This window comes from Sinocyclocheilus anshuiensis, unplaced genomic scaffold, assembly GCF_001515605.1.
Source record: "Sinocyclocheilus anshuiensis isolate Anshui unplaced genomic scaffold, SAMN03320099.WGS_v1.1 scaffold117, whole genome shotgun sequence".
Lineage (NCBI taxonomy): Eukaryota > Metazoa > Chordata > Actinopteri > Cypriniformes > Cyprinidae > Sinocyclocheilus > Sinocyclocheilus anshuiensis.
The window spans coordinates 363,660-385,876 of NW_015536624.1; the positions used below are offsets into that span (position 1 = coordinate 363,660).

Consider the following 22,217-nt stretch of genomic DNA (forward strand, 5'->3'; position numbering starts at 1 on the left):
ATACAGATTTAATTGATTTCTTTCCCAAATTGCACTGACTACTCTGAGACATACGGCCCTATAATTTCCGCGATGCAGAAAACACAGACTGGTTCGCACACTCTAAAAAATGCTGGGTTAAATACAACCAAGTGCTGGGTAAAATAGGGACAAACCCCAGCACTGGGTTGTATTTAACCCAGCATTTTTTAGAGTGTGTGGAATGGATAGTGCTGGGCGGTATGACCGAAAATTGATATCGCTGTATTTTTCAAAATTATACCGGTTTCACGATACATGACGGTATTTTTTTTTCATGCATGACCGGGTGTTAACCATATTTTCTACTGATTGAGAGAGGAAATACTGTAGTATATTGACTTAGAATGCCCTATTTTACTGTCATGATGAGTGAATATTGTCAAAAAATACCACACTAAATAGTGACTAAACACGACCCCTTTTAATACATGTTAACCAGGAGTCACTCTCATTTATTATCGCAGCATCGTCTGATAAAATCAACATGCATCTACACTAAAGAGCGGCTATGCGGTTGTTTTGGCTATATTACTTTTTTGTCTCATGCAGCGCACTGCCTGCGTCTGAGTAACAAACTAAAAAAAACAACAAACAAAAAAGTGCATGTGATATTAACAGACGAACTATGCTCATATTTATAATTCCAAACAATCAGTAAGCGACAGGTGCTTGGAAACGCTGTTTTGTACTCATTTATTGATGAGTCGGCTGCGGTGCGGCTAACTGAATGCGCTGCTTCTCCGCCGCTCACTGCACAGAACAGACGCTGAGAGAGGTGACACTTCTCCGGGAAAGTCAGACCTCGCGTTCGGTATGAACCGGTATACCGCCCAGCACTATGTGTGGACTCTTTTTGACTAATTTAATTAAATTTTTATCTAGGCTTGTCAAGTGTTGCCTTTAGTTCACTTTGTTAGAAATTAGTTTGAAAGGACTAAGTTTGACATTCATGGACGGCAATGGAAAAATGCACTCATAAATGTAAAAGTTGCCATTGAAAATGAATATTGTCCCTTAAGTTAATTTCTGATGCTACGTGGGGAGTAAACCAGTTAACGTGTATTTAGTGTTGTACTTCAACTTTACACATCAGATTAGACTGTTGTATGTTAGATACCAGTCTTGCAAAAAGCATGTATATTGAGATTTTTATCATAGCTAGAGGGAATGCTAGCAAGATGTCTTTATTGACGAAAGCTACGTGCATTGGTTTTTCTAGGTTTGAATAGATTCAATCCAACTACAGGTTCTGAATGAAATGTGTAATTCCCTTAACATTGTCAGAGACCATATTTTTTTGCAATGGTTTGTTATTTGAAGGAATAAGGACATGCATGATTTAAGTATTTAAGGGAATAAAGCCAAAGAAAGAAAAACTCTTAAAAGAACTAGAATTATGCAAATATGCAAAATAGTTTTATTTTAAAATATGCACACATTCTCTCTTAATCGCATGCCTAATTTGTCAAAAACTACTTACTTCATTAGCCTTATATTTCTTGTCTCATTGCATTCTGTTATGAATTACATGAATCATGTAAATTATAGCCTATATTTTCAATTAAAAATCTGACAGAACATCAAGAAGTTTGCATCACCGGATATTACTGTCAGTCGTTGAACATTGTAAAACAGTTGTCAATTTTCAAACGTTTAGTTACGTCTTACTTCGCTCTCTTTCATGGTTAAAACTGGAATTAATTGTTAGCTTAGGTCAATGGTAAAGCATGAAGAATGTCAAATATTGAACATTTGGCCATTTCTAATTATTGACGGGGGGAAATGTCTATTCTGGTTATGGCCCTATGCAAGTATGCAACCTCAAATGCTTCACAAGCTCGATTTTGTGCCATTGTTGCATTCTGAAATGCATCAGACCATAATTCATAACTCAACAGAAGTAGCCTATGCATTGCGTTCTCAACATGGCTCAACATTTAGGCTGATGAAAACTGTCCGATGCATTGATTTAACAAATGCTATTTAACAGATTTTAAGATCTGCACAACTGTCTTTATTAATCAAACAGAAATTTCCATCAGGCTTCGCTTAACTGGATATTTTTTCCCAGATTGAGGTTTTTACACAACAACTTTTTATTGCATGTAGATAGATGTACTGTAGCTATTGTCTCATGCCCAGTGTGTTTCACTAGAGCAGGTTTGGGTGTCGTATTGCAACTAAAGAGTCTTGCATGAGCTAATCGTCATGTGATTTTAGACAGAATTTTTTTTTTTCATGAAATGAGTCAAGATGCTGGGCAAAGCTTCAGTCTTTCAAACACACAAACCTATATTTAGCAGTGATATGTGTCATCCTGACAGCGCTTTAGTGTCCGTCTCGTCTGTTCTCTTACTGATCACAGGAGCTGTCTAAACTCTGTAATACAGATTGGCATAAGTGACTTTTCATTGCAAGACTTTGCTGAAATTTGATTATACTATTGGGTCATTCTCTGCCAAATCATCCAAATTTCAGAAACTTCCCTGGCAAAAATCTTGGGGTTTGTTAATGTGTACAATTGAATGATTTACTCATGAAGCCACATTAAGAGTCCAGTATCTCTGGAACTGAACCACATGGGGCCTAAAAATGAAGATACAGTAGCAAAAGAAAAGCTTGTTAAGAGCCAGCATCCAAAAGGATATTGAGATGTCTTTAATATTTATTGAGTTACAAGCATTCAGACTTAAATTAGTTTTCCCCCTCCAATTTGGTTCCAAATCTAAGGTGAAAATTGTCATTTTGATCCACAAAATAGTGGATTATTCTGTAAATATACAACCATGACATTTAATATTTTGGCTTTCATCACTATTTAGGATTGTCTTGATAATAATTTACTAATGGAGCCACATTGCAATCCCAGTATCTCTGGAATCAAACCAAATGGGGTCTTAAACATGAAGATATCAAAAGTTAGGTATGGTAGGAACCAACATCCAAAAGGATATTACTATATCTTTTATACTTTTTGAGTTACAAGCATTCAGTTCTTTTTTCCATTTTTGAACTGTCACCATTGGCGTATAATGCAACAAGGATTGCTAAAGTCAATGGATTTTAGTAATAGACCTGACAATCTCTGTGTAAAAATAAAATAATGATACTGCCATCTTTCTAAAGTCATTTTCCCCTTCCTGCAATTTGGTTCCAAATCTCAGGTGAAAATTGTCATTTTGACCCACAAAATAGGGAATTACTCCATAAATACTCATCCTTGACATTTAATATTTTGGCTTTCTTCTTCATGTATGTAGATTTGCATCACAATCTGATTCCAAAGCCATTTCAAGTGGTTCTCTGCACAAATATTCAGCAGCGTTGGAGATGTGCAGATCTTTCTTGTTGAGTTCAATTGCTTTTGTTATGTGCAAACTGTGCACAATAAGACCAAGAGTGTGCATGAAGAAAGTAGTCTCCTGTTGACTTCAGTGCACTTTCACCTCATCTCTTCAGGCCTGCATCGACTGTGTCCTAAATGGTACACAAACAGTGGTGTCTTTCTCCTCGGCAGTGGAGCGTAGATCGAGGCAGGCATTGAGGTCGCAGGTGTGAGCGTTTTTTTTTTTATTTTGTTTTTAGCCAGGCCTCTCCTGTAACCATAAGCCTGCATTGTGGGCTGTGGAGGACCGCTTGAACCTAAAAAACCTGTACGCCAGCGTCCTTTGCAGTGTATTGTTCCCTGAGACAGTTAATGTGACGTGCTTAAACAAACAAATCTGTCTGTGTGTGTCTCTTAGTGCATTTTTTAAAAGTTTCATGTGTACACGACAAAGTTTTCAAAGTGATTCGCGTTTACATAAATCTACGAAAACGGCCAAAGACGCTGTATTACGTATGCCAGGCCAGTAGTTGGCGCTGTCACCTTGTTAGTAAACAGTACCTGTTTCCGTGTGCATATGATGCATCTCCGCTGTTGGTTGTAATATTGGTGAAGTAAATCCACACTTTTTAGCTTGTTATCAAACTCTTAAACAGCAACAACAGTACCATGTACTCCGCCATTGTTGTGTATGTTTGTTCGCGCTTGCCTTTAAAATCGCCATGTACTGCGCATGTCTACATACCTAACACGTACTACACACGCGCATGACGTCACCGTTTTCAAAGATTCCCGTTTTGGGTGTTTACACGGAAATGACAATGGTGGCGTTTTCAAAAACTTGCACTTTGAAACCTGTTTTCAAAAATATGCGTTTTCAGTTCCCAAAACGGCGTTGTCGTGTAAACAAACAGGCAAAACACATGAAGTTTCCCGTTTTTGGCTGAAAACGTTGTCGTGTAAACGGCCCCTAAGTGTAGAGAAGTCTGATTCATTGTAGCTAATCAGATTACACTACCGTTCAAATATTAGGAGTATTTACAATTTGTTTGTTTTTTTAAGTAGTCTTATATGCTTAACAGGGCTGCATTTATTTGATAAAAAATATGATTTGATATTAAAATTCTTTTTGTTTGAATATATATTAAAATGTAATTTATTCATGTGATCAAAGCTGAATTTTCAGCATCGTTACTCCAGTCTTCAGTGTCACATGATCCTTCAGAAATCAGTCTAATATATGATTTGCTGTTTCTTATTACTATCAATGTTGAAAACCGCTTCATATTTTTGTGGAAACAGTGAAACATTGCTTTTCAAATTCTTTGATGAATAGAACGTTCAAAAGAACAGCATTTATGTAAAATAGAATCTTTTGTAATTTAATACATCCTTGCTGAATTGCTATTCATTTTTCAAAATACTAACCCCAAACATTTAAACGGTAATGCATGTACATTAGTGTAAGTGTACATTGTTACATTACACAGCTACTTACTAAATAAATAAGTAAAAATCCATAAAACACAGGAGAGCTGAAGGAGTGCTGAGGTTCTGCTGTTCACTTGTGTGTTTATGATCGCCAGGCAACTGCACAAAAACACAAACGGACAGAATTAGACACACACAAGTAATTTATTATAGCAGTGTCGAGTGTGTGGTGAAATTTGGACTGATCTTTAATACTGATTGTGTACTGATAAAATGTAAAATTGCAAAAGATACGTCTAAAATGTATCTAGATGCATCTAAGATGAGAAATGCATTTCTTGATTTAGTTTATTTGCCTGGGCGTTCTAGCTAAATTATGTCTTGATATTTTTCAGTGTTTGGGACATGTAATAGCCGTTTTCACTGTTTCCACAAAAATATGAAGCATCACAAGTGTTTTCAACATTGATAATAATCAGCAATGTTCCTTGAGCAGCAAATCAGCATATTAGAATGATTTCTGAAGGATCATGTGACACTGAAGACTGATGCTGAAAATTCAACTTTGATCACAGGAATAAATTACATTTTAAAATATATTCAAATAGAAAACGGTTCTTTTAAGTTGTAAAAATATTTCACAATATTACTGTTTTTACTGTATTTATGATTATGTTCTCAAAGGTTTAAATGTTCTTAAGCACTGAATATGTATTTGTCCAGTAATTGGGTTAAAGAGTGAGCTGTCATTCGGTTTTAGTTCAAGCTCGATGATAATAGTCTCTATGATCAAGGCCTGGATGTTTAACCTGGTCCACCCTTGTGTGCCCAAGATGACATTTATCTAAATGATCTGGTGAGAATCAGAAAAGATTGCGTGTAATTAAGCATTCTTTTATGTCTGACCTAAACCATCTCAGACGCTCTGTGAGTTTGCTGATGTTTGTAGGGCTAAACTGTGATATGCTGTTGTACATAGTGTGAAATTGTGGTGTACGAGCACATTAGCACTCAACCGTTGAGTTCGCTGCATGCATTAAGATGCAACACTGTGGTTTGGTGATGTGTTGTATGTGAGTTAAAGAAAGCTCACCTAAAAAAAGAAAGTTCCTAATTTACTCACGCTTGAGTTTTATTTTTGTCTGTGAAACACAAAATGAGATGTTTAGCAGAATGTCTAAGCATCTCATTTCCATATGATGAAAGTGCATGGTGATTTCTGAAAAGGGCAAAAATATGGAAGCATGTTTTTTCTGAGTTTGATTCTTGCTGTTTTTTTCTTTTGTTGTTGTTTTGTTTCTCACACACACACACACACACAATTGCAATTTTTTTTAGTGCTGTCAAATAGTGCATCCAAAATAAAAGTTTTCTTGACATAATATATGCGTGTACTGTGTATATTTATTATGTATATATAAATGCACACACATACAGTATATTATTTTGAAAATATTTACACGTATATATTTATATTCTATCATTTAATATAAATATATTTAATATTTAAACAACATTTTTCTTAAATATATACATGCATGTGTGTGTATTTATATATACATAGGCCTAATAAATATACATAGTACACATACATATATTATGTAAACAAAAACTTTTATTTTGGATGCGATTAATCGCGATTAATCATTTGACAGCACTAGATTTTTTATCTAACAATTATGACTTTTCTCACAATTGCGAGTTTATTTTCACAATTTTTTACTTGCAATTTGAGTTTTATCTTGCAGTTCTAAGAAAAAGCGTTAGAATTACTGTTACAATTACAGTCACTGTTTTAAAGCAGACTAATGTGGATGAGTTAAAATGACTGTATGAACTTCACTTGGTGACTGTTAGTCACATTGCAAACACTCTTGCAACGGTTCCTTTTCTGGGAAAGAGCGTTTGGTTGTGATGTGTAAACACTGAGTGTTTGGTAAATGGTGAAACGCTCCAACCTGAGCACACACACACACACACACACACACACACACAGGCTTCATGGTGAAGTGCACAGGTCCAAACTGTGACACATTTGTATGTGTTATGATGAGAGAATGTGATAATTTTATCTTCCTCGTATAGCTTTATTCTGTGTTTTTGTGCTGTGAATAGCTGTGACTTTCAGACTCAGATTAACTTGAATTTATCAAGAGCATCATCTATTTGCAAGGCAGATATGGTCACAACACATAGCTGAACACTTTCTCACAGCCGAAAGCTTATCTTGTCTTGTCGTGAATACCACATACTGTGTTGCGAGTAACAATAGGTTTTGTGTTTGAGATGCCATACTGAGCAATTAATTGAGTTAAGTCTTTTTCTCAATTTCTCATTTGATACATTTATCATTTTTAGTAATGTTGTAAGGCAAGATAGATTAAGTAGAAAAAATAATGTACATTATTTATTGAAAAGTAAAAATGTGTATATTTATATTTTTTCTCCTTAAATGCTATATTTATTTTTTTCTCCTGTAATATTATATTATTTTTTTCCTTAAAATATTGTATTTTCTCTTTAAATATTATATTTATTTTTATTTATTATATTTATTCATTATATTATTTATTTGTTATATTTATTTTTTATTTTCTCTTTTTATGTGTTTGTTTATTTATTTATTTATTTTTATTTTTTATTTTCTTGTTATAATATTTTAAGAAGAAAAATAAATATAATGTTAAAGGAGTAAAAATAAATATATGAGGGGGAAAATAAATAAAATATTTTTGAATTTGTTTCTTAAATATTGTATATATTTTTCTCCTTTCAAAATTATATTTTCTTCTCACTTTCTCTCTCTCTCTCTCTATATATATATATTCTTAAATATTATAAATATGTTTTAATTTTTTTTTCTTGTTAAAGGTTTATATTTATTTTTATGTTGTGTTGAACGAGCCTGGTCTCATGAAAATGCGTATAAATAGTATGCCAAATAAAAACGAAAACTCGTGGTGTTGATACGCAAAAATGGACTTTGGCGTGCATATGATACTCAGTTTTCGCGTGCATATGATACGAAATTTGTTGGTGTGCATATGATATGCCGTTTTCGCATACATATGATACGCATCTACCCCACAACCCTAAACCTACCCATCGCATAGCATATACATGCCGAAGTCCATTTTTGTTTTTATTTGGCGTACTATTTATACGCACTTTCATGAGATCGGGTTGGTTGATCACATGCTGTATAGTTTGTGGCAATAGTATGCTCTGGTCTGTGCTAAATATAGTTGGAAATGCTTTCTTTAGAGAACAAATATCGCCACTCCTGTTTTTTCCCAGTAGTTGTTTTTTCCAGCTGACCAAGTGACTACATTTCAATTAGTCATTCGTCATTTAAACCGGTTAAAAAGAAATGAAGTGCATCTCATCAGCATTCAGCACAACCGACATGCAAATGTTGGATATCTCTGTTAACCTAGTTAGATAAATTTAACACGCCTCTGACAAGTCCTGCTGTCAGGATAATTACTGGTCTACTCTGTAAACGCTTTCTATGCCCAGAATTGGCTTTGCATTTTCCCTGACTTTAATCTAAGTGATGCATTTGGCATGACGATCAGAGACGTTCTGCACGAGTCTAAACAGGCCAAAGCATCTGAGGAATTCCCAGCACAACTTTCTGCCCATCAGATAGAGAGACGGAGGGATGGGGAGGGCGAGAAAGCTCATGGGAGAACGGTTGGATGCAGGAATGTTGAGTAGAGACTTGCACATTTATTCTCCTGTTCCTTCTTTGTGCTTCTCTCATTGACAGTACAGTAACTCTCAGGTCACATGTCTGTATGCGTGATGCCGAACATATCTTGTCTGGTCTGTAGGATTAGGCTTTGAATCCCAGGCATATTATGACCAAGACTGGGTAGCATGTGCTTAACCACTTATAAGTTCTTTAAGTTATTTCCTTGGATCCCATAGGTTGCAGGCGGAGATAGTTTGGGCCCGAGCTCTTGTTTTCTCTGGAACAGTAACTACTTCACATGCTCTTTGACTTCCCGTCTAATGAGTATTTTGTTTTTTGTTTTGTTTTGTTTTGTTTTGTTGTGTTTTGTTGTTGTTTGTTGTGTTGTTTGTTTTGTTTTGTTTTGTTTTGTTTTGTTTTGTTGTGTTTTGTTTTGTTGTGTTTTGTTGTGCTGTGTTGTGTTGTGTGTTTTGTTGTGTTTTGTGTTGTGTGTTTTGTTGTGTGTTTTGTATTTTTATGTTTTGTATTTTATTTTTATTTTGTACTTTTTATTATATTATATTTTATTTTGTCATTAATCTTTTTCTTTTCTTTTATATTTTGTATTTATTTTGTACTTTTTATTTTATTTCATTTCATTTTATTTTATGAAAGAAAATTAGAAATTTTCATGTTTTTAGATAAGTCAGAATAGCTGTGTTGTCGTCTGCCGATGTTCAGGATGGATCTTTTTTGTTCTTCGGCTCAGAGTCACTGTCTGTCTGTGTGTGTTCACTTCCTCCGTATGACCACATCTGTGTCATCAGCTGCATTGCTTCATCATTGGTTTATAGTTAATTTCAAGATTTTTTGACCACAAGTAACACAAATGTACCGTAGCCTGCAGCAGATTCTTCTCATGAGAAGGCTATCATTTTCGATGAACTGTGACTTATACTGTGACTCTCAGGTTATTAATGAGATGGTCCGCTAGTATAAATAGCAGTTTGATAATGATACTGGACTGTCGCTCTCTCTTTCTGTCTGTGTGTTTGACTCAGAGCTGGTAATTGGTCCCAAATGCCGTCTCTCTGACAGAATCATAATTAAAAAATACACAGCCTTAAATATAGAGGAGCCAGAGGACACGATCTCCAACGAGGAACAGCACATTTTATGCTTTCACTCTCCTTATGCAGCTTTTAAGTAATTAACAGGCCAACCTTGAATGTTTGCTCAATTAATATGTCACATACTGTAAGTTGAGCAATACACTGTCATTTTGGTGTATCTTAGAATATATTTTTTATTCTTAAGTGCATTATAATTAATTAATTTAAGTGATTGCTGGAGCAGTTATCAGTAGTTCATACGTGAATTGTTTAAAAATTATTGTATTTTCAAAATATTTTAGCTTAGTCAATAAAATGCATCCCTTCTGAATAAATCCATTTACATTTATTTATATATATATATGTATATGTATATGTATATGTATATGTATATGTATATATATATATATATATATATATATATATATATATATATATATATATATATATATATATATATATATATATATATATATATATATATATATATATATATATATATATATATATATATATATATATATATATATATATATATATATATATATATATATATATATATATATATATATATATATATATATATATATATATATATATATATATATATATATATATATATATATATATATATATATATATATATATATATATATATATATATATATATATATATATATATATATATATATATATATATATATATATATATATATATATATATATATATATATATATATATATATATATATATATATATATATATATATATATATATATATATATATATATATATATATATATATATATATATATATATATATATATATATATATATATATATATATATATATATATATATATATATATATATATATATATATATATATATATATATATATATATATATATATATATATATATATATATATATATATATATATATATATATATATATATATATATATATATATATATATATATATATATATATATATATATATATATATATATATATATATATATATATATATATATATATATATATATATATATATATATATATATATATATATATATATATATATATATATATATATATATATATATATATATATATATATATATATATATATATATATATATATATATATATATATATATATATATATATATATATATATATATATATATATATATATATATATATATATATATATATATATATATATATATATATATATATATATATATATATATATATATATATATATATATATATATATATATATATATATATATATATATATATATATATATATATATATATATATATATATATATATATATATATATATATATATATATATATATATATATATATATATATATATATATATATATATATATATATATATATATATATATATATATATATATATATATATATATATATATATATATATATATATATATATATATATATATATATATATATATATATATATATATATATATATATATATATATATATATATATATATATATATATATATATATATATATATATATATATATATATATATATATATATATATATATATATATATATATATATATATATATATATATATATATATATATATATATATATATATATATATATATATATATATATATATATATATATATATATATATATATATATATATATATATATATATATATATATATATATATATATATATATATATATATATATATATATATATATATATATATATATATATATATATATATATATATATATATATATATATATATATATATATATATATATATATATATATATATATATATATATATATATATATATATATATATATATATATATATATATATATATATATATATATATATATATATATATATATATATATATATATATATATATATATATATATATATATATATATATATATATATATATATATATATATATATATATATATATATATATATATATATATATATATATATATATATATATATATATATATATATATATATATATATATATATATATATATATATATATATATATATATATATATATATATATATATATATATATATATATATATATATATATATATATATATATATATATATATATATATATATATATATATATATATATATATATATATATATATATATATATATATATATATATATATATATATATATATATATATATATATATATATATATATATATATATATATATATATATATATATATATATATATATATATATATATATATATATATATATATATATATATATATATATATATATATATATATATATATATATATATATATATATATATATATATATATATATATATATATATATATATATATATATATATATATATATATATATATATATATATATATATATATATATATATATATATATATATATATATATATATATATATATATATATATATATATATATATATATATATATATATATATATATATATATATATATATATATATATATATATATATATATATATATATATATATATATATATATATATATATATATATATATATATATATATATATATATATATATATATATATATATATATATATATATATATATATATATATATATATATATATATATATATATATATATATATATATATATATATATATATATATATATATATATATATATATATATATATATATATATATATATATATATATATATATATATATATATATATATATATATATATATATATATATATATATATATATATATATATATATATATATATATATATATATATATATATATATATATATATATATATATATATATATATATATATATATATATATATATATATATATATATATATATATATATATATATATATATATATATATATATATATATATATATATATATATATATATATATATATATATATATATATATATATATATATATATATATATATATATATATATATATATATATATATATATATATATATATATATATATATATATATATATATATATATATATATATATATATATATATATATATATATATATATATATATATATATATATATATATATATATATATATATATATATATATATATATATATATATATATATATATATATATATATATATATATATATATATATATATATATATATATATATATATATATATATATATATATATATATATATATATATATATATATATATATATATATATATATATATATATATATATATATATATATATATATATATATATATATATATATATATATATATATATATATATATATATATATATATATATATATATATATATATATATATATATATATATATATATATATATATATATATATATATATATATATATATATATATATATATATATATATATATATATATATATATATATATATATATATATATATATATATATATATATATATATATATATATATATATATATATATATATATATATATATATATATATATATATATATATATATATATATATATATATATATATATATATATATATATATATATATATATATATATATATATATATATATATATATATATATATATATATATATATATATATATATATATATATATATATATATATATATATATATATATATATATATATATATATATATATATATATATATATATGTGTATATATATATATGTATGTATATGTATATGTATGAAGAGTTCCTCCATTTTTTTTTAAGAAATCATGTTTTTTTTATTGCGCATTCCAAGTAATTTCAATCAAACTGCAGATGGGTTGTTTTGATTAAGTAATAATAACTTAGGCCATGTCCACACGTACACGGGTATTTAGAAGCATCCGTTTTTTTATAAGCAGCTTCAACATTCTGCTTCATGTCTGTTTTGGTGTTTTTGTGTGATTTATTCCTGTCAGTCACTTTGTTGCCTCACTACGTTTGCTCTGTTGTGATGGAAAAACAGATTGTGTCATTTCCTTACTGTGTAATCGTGATACTCTCCCTCATTCTTGCAGGGTTGACATCTGTGTCACATGTCGAGAACAGAATGCTCGAGAATTTAGGGTTATGTATGTTTTACTCCCTTGGCTCTATCAGGTTTTACAGCGTGGGATGTATTTCATCAGCTCTCCGTGGCAGGTTTAGGACTGGAGACTCTTATTTTAGCGTGGGGGTCTTGGGTCTCCCTTCTTGGCTCGACCACACCGGTCTGAAGGTCAGGACTTCAGAGTCGAGAACTCTATATTTCACTCTCAAAAATGACCAGCATCAGATTCTTTAGGTTTGATCTGTCTGTGCAGATTGAGTTTCCTGCAGTTAAGACCGGAGTGAGTTGTCAGGCTCATTTTTAGGTCAGCTGTTTTATCTCTTTGGGTGCATAAGGTGTTTCCTGCACTTCTACTCATTGACCAGAAGGGGACGTACAAGTATACATGTGAATGGAGATGGATGGATTACGGAATAGGCAATAATAACGAGCCCTTAAGGCAAAGAAATAGCAGTTCTTGGCACCCTAGACTCGTATTTCCAGCTTTGTTTATTACCCCTCAGATTAAATGACCTATGAGGTATGAATGTGGTGGACTGTGAAATGATGCGTTATAAAATAGTTCCGGTTTCTATTATTCAACATTTTTTGCAATGCATAGTCACTGTTTTCCACTAATAATCCCAGTCTGTTGAGTGATTCCTTCTCTTCTTACCACTGTTTGAATGTTTTAAACGTTAAACAAGAGCTGTTCACTGTTTATAGACGTTTGTGCCAGAGGAGGTTGTGTCAGGGTGAAGTTATGCTGCAGTTATATTTGCATTGGCAGTGCATTTCAGTGTAACATGCCAAAATATAAGTTACTCAATACAAATTTCTCAAATAAAACAAACATCCTCTCTGGGACGTGGTCTTTTTTTTAAGATTAGGAATGATAGAAAAACCTATTATGGTGTAATTGTTTGTAATCATGATGCAATGTTTAATGTCATTTCATGTTTTTTAGTTGCAACAACATAGAGATGGGTGATACCACAAAAATCTTATTTCACGATATGAGTAATTTTATGTCATTGTAACAATATACATAAAGTTATTTTTGGTGTTTTGTTTTACCGTTATTATGAAAAATAATAACAAATTGAAATAACAAACTATGTCATGTACAGTATTAGAAAGGTATATATATATACCGCAATATAGAAAAATGTAGCGGTCGACCGATATTGTTTTTTTTTTTTTGACTGCCGATATCTTGGAAAGCAGGGTGGCCGATATAATTGTATTTATTTTAATGAATATTTAAGAAATTTGAAATCATTTGAAAATTTATTAAAAAATGAATTTGTAAAATAAACATACTTATACTTTAGATGACAAAGTATTTTTTACAAATAAATATTTAATAAAAATATAATTGAAAAGGAAGTAAACTATTCTAAAGTATTCTGGGAAGTTTGTGTGCATTGGGAATCATATTTTTTCAAATAAAGCCAAGGTAACACTCATTTTACATACAGCACACAGTAAAAATGACATGAATATGACAGTGGGCAAATGCTTAAAGCGCAGCATAATTTGAAATCACGAATTTATTGTTTAAAGCATTCAATTTGCACGGACTGAAAGTCACGCAGAGAACACGCGATCATGCAGGTCACATGCACACTTCACAAGATCTCACAACTGGATTCGACTAAGTTTGCAAGGTTTGTGAAATTTAATTTTCATTAGCCATTCAAAGATTTGTTTAAATGATGTAAATGCGTATTTGCTGAATGCTGACGGCAAACGAGAAAGTATTATAATGTTTGCCTTTAAATTACTAATAATATAAAAGCAATCGTTATAATACTCTTTGTATACATTTTAATTCCTTTGTTCTATCGGATTATTAGACAGACTTCTATCCGTATTAGACAGAACTGTTAACGACGACGGCGAACAAGAGGGAGTCCCGCCTAAGTCCCGCCTCGAACGCATCGGCCAAACAGAAAAACTTAACAGCCGATGCTTAAAAAAAATGCCAAATATCGGCCTTGACGATATATCGGTCGACCACTAAAAAAAGGTCTGTTAATAGATGCTTTATATCGTGGCCAGGATTTGTATCATCCTGCCGTACAGCCCTACATCATAATAATGTTGCCAAAACTAAAAATCATCAAGTTGTTTGGTTAACAAGCTCGCTTAGCAATAGCATAGAGCTAGCTGGTTAAAGTCATAAAATGTTTTTTTTAGATTCTATATTATATTTTTGGAGGTTAGCTTATGACGTTTTTTGCATCAAAAAGTTGACATTTATAAAAGTGATAATTTTCCATCCTTATTTTGACTCTCTGTCACAAACGCGTCATTTCAAGGGACATTACATCTTTTTCTCTACAGCATGCATGTGTTTTGATGCTCGAGATGGTAATAGAGTCGTAAATGAACTCTCAAGCGCTCACGGCTAGGCGTTTTGTGCAGAGTAACACAACCTTATTCTCATATTCTAGTAGTTGGAAGTAGGGCTGCACGATTAATCGCATGCGATATTTAACGCGCATCTTGTCAGAAAGCCGGTTCTGTAATCAGCGGTAAATCTCCATCACCTGCGGGCTTTCACATTGAGCAGCATTAGCTACACAGAGCCGTTGTTCACTGATGAGCTGCGCAAAAAATCGCGCGAATATGAATGTGGTTTTGCGCAGCTCGTCAGTGAACAACGGCTCTGTGTAGTTAATGCTGCTCAATGTGAAAGCCCGCGGGTGATGGAGATTTACCACTGATTACAGAACCGGCTTTACTGACAAGATGCGCATTAAATATCGCATGCGATTAATCGTGCAGCCCTAGTTGGAAGCATAGCTATCCAAGCCATAAGCTATTTCTTTTTGTAAAACTAATGACAATAGGTTGAAAGTTGAATTTTTAAACTTTGAAGTGTTGCATTCAGTTTATTCCTTACGTTTTCTTTACTTGGTCTTAAAAATGTAACTTTTTATAAAACCTTCAGAAACCATGATGACTGGCCCTTATTGACCTGATTTGTACAGATGATAACTGATTTTAAGTGGATTGTCCCTTTTTTGAAGCTGAGCAGAGATCGTCTGATGAGTTTACAGTGATAAACGATGTTTAAATAAGTGGCATCCTGTATAGACTTTCAAAGGAATAATGGTCCTCTGCTCGCTCTTGCAGGATTTTCGGAATGACTTTCTTCCTAGATAATGTCTGGGAATGTTTAACCCCGTAGTGTTTTTTTGTAGACCCTAAAACGTGGTCATATATGGGTTTGCATAGTGTCTATAGCTTATGTAAGCAAATCCCCCTGAGAGAAAGCGTTATCTAGCGAGCTGCCGGCTGTATACATAATCGAGCCCAGTGGAATGTTGTGAATGCTTTGGAATGGGAACGACCCTTCCTTTCCTCATCCCACTCCAGACTTTTCCGGATCCGGTGCTCGATTCCTTCGGGTGCGGTTCCTTTTTTTGTTTCTCGATGGATGGAGAAACTTCATCAGCATTAGCTGTTGAGGAGATTGACAAGGATTTTGGGGAATTCGACATGCAGGATTTCACACCAGAAGCGGGACGGGCCCAAGAGTCGACGCCTGATGCCGATATGTCAGCTTCGCCAGAGAAGACGTCACCAGATTCAACCGATTTCGTACCTCTGTCAGCTTCGGTAGCAGGTGCTGGGAAAGATATGTTAGAAATGCAGGCGATTTCTGAATCCGTTTTAGTTTCGGCTTTAGAAATGGATTCAGTCGCTCCATCCGTACAAGTGTCCTCATTAACATCCACTCCTGACCCACATCCAGCCCCAGATTCAGCTGCATTTAAGGCGTCAGACACACACGCCGCTCTGGGAACTGAAAAAGCACATGCTGGAGAGTCATTGACCGGTCCTGTCGTTCAGTCGACCAGCACAACTGATTCAGACGGGACATACATGATCCCCGACCCGGAGTGGGTGACGGGGGGAGGTAGGATTGGCTCTTATTGTCTTGTCACTGAGTTAGGTTAATGTGTGTATTTTACTTCCCAGAATCTTTGTTAGCACACATGTTTGCAGATATGGCTGATTGGTCTGTGGGTTTTCATTTGGACACTCTCATTTTTGAGGTTTTGTTCCTTGTGATGAGGATCAGAATCAGAATTAGCTTTATTCGTCAAGTGTGTGCAAACACACAAGGAATTTGTTGTGTTTTTTTTAAGGAGCTCTGCATACATGCATACATATCTGCCATGAGAACAGAAACATTTAAATAAGTAAGACTTGGCAATAAATAATAATGGATGGACATGAGTACCTGAGTACTCAGAAGTAATAGACAATTGACTCTTTAAAAAAAAAAAAAAAAAAAGCAATAATTACACACCAAACAAAGTTCAGCGGTTTCAATTTTTGCTTAGTTTATTAGTGGCATGATCATATACAGTTGATAGAAAAAAAGGAAGAATATATGCAGTTATGCTTCCATTTTCTATTTATAGTTTTTGTTACTCATATACAACAGTAACTTGTGGCCTAATTTGGCAGCAGGCAAAGACAAAGGTGTTTTTGAGGCTTTTATTCTTTAGAATTGGCTTATATTAAGATGTTTATCAGAAAATAATACCAGAGTTCCCACGGTCATAAAAACTTGGAAAAATTAGGGCATTTAAGAATTTTGATTTCCAACCATTATGTTTCAGTGACTAGAAATTGTTGTTTTTAGTAGCGATGCACCGAAATGGCCGAAGCCGAACAAACTGAAACACTGGGCTGAAGGCCGAATACTGAACACTGTTTTTCACGTTTTTTTCCCCCCATTTTGCCAATTTTTTCACCATTGCATAAATGAAATAGCCAAAATGTGCTTTTTATTGTTTTGTCTTGCTTTTCAAAGAAAAAATCATTTACAAAACAACAATTTAAAAAATATGTACTTAACACTGAAATTTTTTTTAACATTCTAGCAGACATTATACCAATAAAACACAACTTAACTTAAAATTAATAAGTTAGTAAAATAATATTTTTTTGGCCATTTTTTATACCCCCTTCTTGAATCAGGCATGTGTTGTTGTTTTTTACCGTACAAATAAATGCAGCCTTGCTGAGCAGAAGAGACTTCTTTTAAAACATTAGAAAATATTATAGATCCCAGTCTGAACACTATGTGTAAATGTTACAATAAATGTATTAATAGAGCTGTTGTAATTATTATTTTCTTTTTTTCTTTTATTTTACAGAACAACAGTAAAATTACAATAATAACATTTATTAATGTTGATGGAGTTCTTGCTTTTTCTCAGCTTTTATTTAGTCAGAAACCCGCAGGAAGACCTTAGTGCTTCTTTTTGTTGACAAATGATTCTCATTACGAATTTGGGAAGACGCTTGTTGCACCTATCACATTGTCACATGCCTTGTAAAAATTCATAAAAATGTTACTAAGCAGCTGACGAGTAACACTATTTCAGCGCAGATTTTCCTCGCACTTTGGACTTTGAACCCTGCCGCCGCGAGCTCGTGCTGTTTGAACAAGTGCAATTTGTGCGTGTATTAGAAAACATAACATTCTGCAGTTTATTTAATTGTTTAAGGGCATTTCGCGATTTCAATCATCATACAGTAACCAGCAACAAGCACCCCTTCCTCTTCTCATCAAAGACGTGCAATGCAGTACTAAACAGTCTCTCGCTGTCGGTGCTTGTCATGATTTTTGCGTCTTTCTCGGACAGCTTTATTTAAATGTTTCCACACTGCCGTCATGTTTGCTGCATTAGCGCGCGCCTCTATTTGATCTCGTCACGTCATTGTTCGGTACAATTTATTCTGTCTTATCGCTTACTCGCTTTCGGTTGCCAAACATTCGGTGCATCCCTAGTTTTTAGTGATATCCTAATCCAGTTATCTTATTTTTTGTTTAAAAAAGTGATACAGCCTTTTGTTGTCAAATGATTTGATGATGCCTAATGCTTAACAGAATAGTTCACCCAAAAATGAAAATTCCATCATAATTCATTCACCGTCAAGTTGTTCCAAACCTTATGAATTTCTTTCTTCTGCTGAACACAAAGACAGAGAAAAAGAAAGGGGAGGGAAAAACAAACACCGTACCAAAACACATCATAATTATAACATGGGACGTAAAACAGACACACACACACACACACAGACAAACATATTTTGAAGAATGTGTGTAACCAAACAGTTCTTGGTCCCCATTGACTTCCATAGCATTCAATGGAAGTCAATGGCTATCGTCAAGTCAACTGTTTGGTTATCCACATTCTTCAAAATATCCTCTTTTATGTTTAACAGAAGAAAGAAGCTGGTTTAGAACAACTTGAGGGTATTTTCATTTTTGGGTGAACTATCCCTTTTTTTTCAGTGTGAGGGAGAGTGATTGCAAAAATCAGTGTAATGGGTGTAGATAGAGAAACAGCAGAGAGAGCGAGAGAGAAATATGGGTTAATATTTCCTTTGCCACTCCCTCATCAGGCCGAGTGCCGAACAAACAGTCAAGATATGATCAGATTCATGTCTCAAAGTCTTGCAGTCCTTGCTGTTGTAAATAATATTCACATTTATTTGGCAAACGACATAATCATGATCCTAAAGTATTTCTGACTGAGTCATTTAGCAAGGTAATCTGTTCGTCTAATGTAGCGGTGTCTTTCTCTGGCTTGACCAGATTAGTGACCTGTACACAGCTGCAGGCAGGTTATGTACCGCAGCATTTTTAGTATCTGGTATGTGGAGGGGACGTTAAAGTTAGCACCTGTCGAAAAACAGCCGCCCGCCCTCCCCTCGGACGACTCCACAGTCACTGCTACTGAACGCAGAAGAGTTTATGATACTTGTCCTGTCTCGAAGTGCTCCGTTTTCCCTGTCCTCTCTCTTCTCCTCTTCTGTCTAGATCGTTCTATCTCTCTTTGATAATCCATCCTTATCCTATCTGTTTTTTCCACTCCTTGTCGTAGCTCCTCCTGTCTGAGATAAAGTGCGAAGGTAAAGACACAGAGCTCAGCAGGGCGTTTCTGTCTGTCCCGCTCACAGTGTAAGTAACCAGCTTCACTCCGTTCCTGTTATTTGCCTTTAACTGGTTGTTTCTTCTTTGGGATTGTGGCCTTCATGTGTTTGTGGCTGTAATGGTGATTTTGGGGATCTGCTGTTGTTGATATTGTGTGATTAACAATGTGGACTGACCAGAGTTTACCTGCTTACACAAGTTGCTTGTTGAGTTTGATGATTTTGTTGCACTCGTCTTGTGTGAGTTTGGATTGTATAACGTGTGGTAGAAGATAAACCTAACGTCTAGATGGTCATTATCTCTACACTGGACATGATTGGTGTGTCGAAAAGCATAAAAAATTACAGTCAAATCCCAAACACTGACAACCGATGCTTCATTTGACAGACACCTAATGTGCTGCATGGAAACTCTACAGTAGCTACTTTATTTTTCACATTTGTCCGAAATATTTTTAATATAAGTTTAATTATATATGAATTAATTGCTCTTGTTTTTGTGTTATATATTTATAAACCAATTTGTTCTGAATTTTGTGTCATGTATTTCTGAATTAATATGTCCTGAATTTTGTATATTATTCACTTCCTCTGAATTTGATGAATTATTTGTTTATCAATACATTTTTTTGTTTATAAATTAATTTTCTCTGAATTTTGTGTTATGTATTTTCAAATAATATGCTCTGAATATCAGCCCTTATATATTTATAGATTGATTTACTCTGGATTTTATGAGCTAAATATTTATTAATTTATTTGCTCTGAATTTTATGCGTTATATATTTAGGAATAATTATATGAAAGGATTTTTATGATAAATGTATGGATTTATTTGCTCTGAATTTTGTGTGTTATACTGTATTAATGAAGTTTATGCATTTTATATTTATAAATTCCTCTGAATTTTATTACCTATGAATTAATATTCTCTGATTCTTTTTTTTTATCCTCAGACCATGTTTCTTGCTCACTAATTTAAATATATTTTTTTTTATTCTAAACATATGCACACATTATATATATACAATTATTTTGCTATTCTGCGATAACCCATACGTAGGCTAGTCCTTTTTTATATCGATCGGTTTTAGAATTTCATTAGTATTATTATTTATCATATCATAGCTCACTGGTTCAGTTTGACAGATATATTAAGGTGACATGTCGCTTCGCTTCCACTATCCAGAACCTCGAGCTGTCATGCTGCAATGTGACATCAATCACTTCCTGTGTAGACATGGCGTGACACGCTTGGTAGCAAAGATGTTGATGCAACCAAGATCTAAAGGTGCCTTATCGTAGAAGTAATTGCTAAATGAAGGACTTTTAAACCAGAGATGTGTTGACAGTCACTTAAGAGCATGTTTTACAAGCTTTCCTAGTTGTGTGCGGATTGTGTAAGTGCTTTCTGTTCTATTCCTGCGCTTATGGCTTTTGAATATTGATTTTATGTGTGCATTAAGAAGTGTGTCTGTTTATGCACATGCATTTTGCACTTTACTTCCTGCTGAATCAA

The 22,217-nt window shown here is 30.2% G+C and overlaps 1 protein-coding gene across 1 annotated transcript in view; it reads left to right on the forward strand.

The window, feature by feature from the left end:
* LOC107704055 (paxillin-like) overlaps nt 1-22,217 on the forward strand; it is a 41,213-nt gene that overhangs the window by 2,393 nt on the left and 16,603 nt on the right. The gene's annotated exons all lie outside the window — the stretch shown is intronic.